Here is a 1,389-nt window from a genome sequence, read left to right on the forward strand (position 1 = left end):
GGATCTGGTCAGAGATAATGGGGGAGGGGGCGAGATACCACAGTAAGACGGGCCTGTGGGTCTGATCTGGGGGGCAATGCAAATAGTGTGGTGGGTATGGTTGTGGGAGGGGCAATAGTTGTGGGGCCAGGCAGAAGAGGCCGGTGCAGGAGGCCGGGTGGATTGTGGGGCAAGGGGACACGACAGGGGGCAGAAGCCCTGCAGCACCCCAAGAACGTCACCGGTTCCCCCTCTCCAGGAGAGGACAGCGCGGGTGTGGCAGGACTGGCGTGGGGAGAAAATTCTGGGCTCCTAATGGTCTCTCTGACCCAGCAAAGAAAGACAAGGCCAAACCACTGGCCGGAGGTCGAAACCAGCCCAATTCCCATTGGAAATCGGTGCCAGTTTTACACCAGAACAAACTGCCCCGAGGATGGTGGACGGTCCATCGCTCGGCAGCCTGGAGACCTTCCGCCAGATGTTTTAGCCCAATCGTTCTCAACCAGGGGTATTTGTACCCCAAGGGTACGCAGAGGTCTTCGGGGGGTCCATCAACTCATCTAGAGATCTGCCTCGTTTTACCACCGGCTACATAAAAAGCATGAACAACGTCAGTACCAAGTAAAATGTCACACAGACACGGACTTCAACTCCATGGATCGTCGCGTGGCAATTATCACGACTCTTAACCTTTTAGTATTAGCATCGTTATTCATAAGCCAGAACCGTTAGCCTGAGTCCGACCCGTTCACGTCAGCCTGGGGATGCGGGCCCAGGGCGTGTGTATGGCCGCGACGCGCGCTTGCTCACAACTCGGAAATCAATCGGGCCTCGGCATCCCCGATTTCCAGGGGCCCGGCCCCCTCAACTCCCAGGGCCGGGGCCTCTTCGCGCCCTCCCCCCACCCTGCCCCCTCGGTGTCTCCAGCCTGTCCCGTTGCGCTTCACAGGGTAGTTTAATTAAAGGGTCGGTGGGCAAACCTATTAAAGGCCCCTCTGCCCCACACGCTCGGGGGGAGAGATTAGAGGGGGGGATTAGAGAGCCAGGAGGCAGCACTAATCCCCCGCCACCCCCCAACCTGCCACCCTTGACTGCTCGCTGCATCCAAGCCCCTTTGTGGCGGGGCGGAAGAGAGGGCTGCAGATGCCATCAGGGAACCCTGGCCTCTGCCACGGGGCAATGGGAGGAAGTGGGTCAGACCCAGCCCAACAGGGATTTGTGCCCAGCCCCCGATGTTCTTCTCCCCAGTATACTTCTCCCCACAACCCCACACGTGGGGATCTATCTATCTATCTATCTATCTATCTATCTATCTATCTATTCCCATCCACCCCATCTATCTATCTATCTATCTATCTATCTATCTATCCCCATCCACCCCCTCTATCTATCTATCTATCTATCTATCTA

The sequence above is a fragment of the Eretmochelys imbricata genome, chromosome 28, assembly GCF_965152235.1.
Source record: "Eretmochelys imbricata isolate rEreImb1 chromosome 28, rEreImb1.hap1, whole genome shotgun sequence".
Taxonomy (NCBI): Eukaryota; Metazoa; Chordata; order Testudines; family Cheloniidae; genus Eretmochelys; species Eretmochelys imbricata.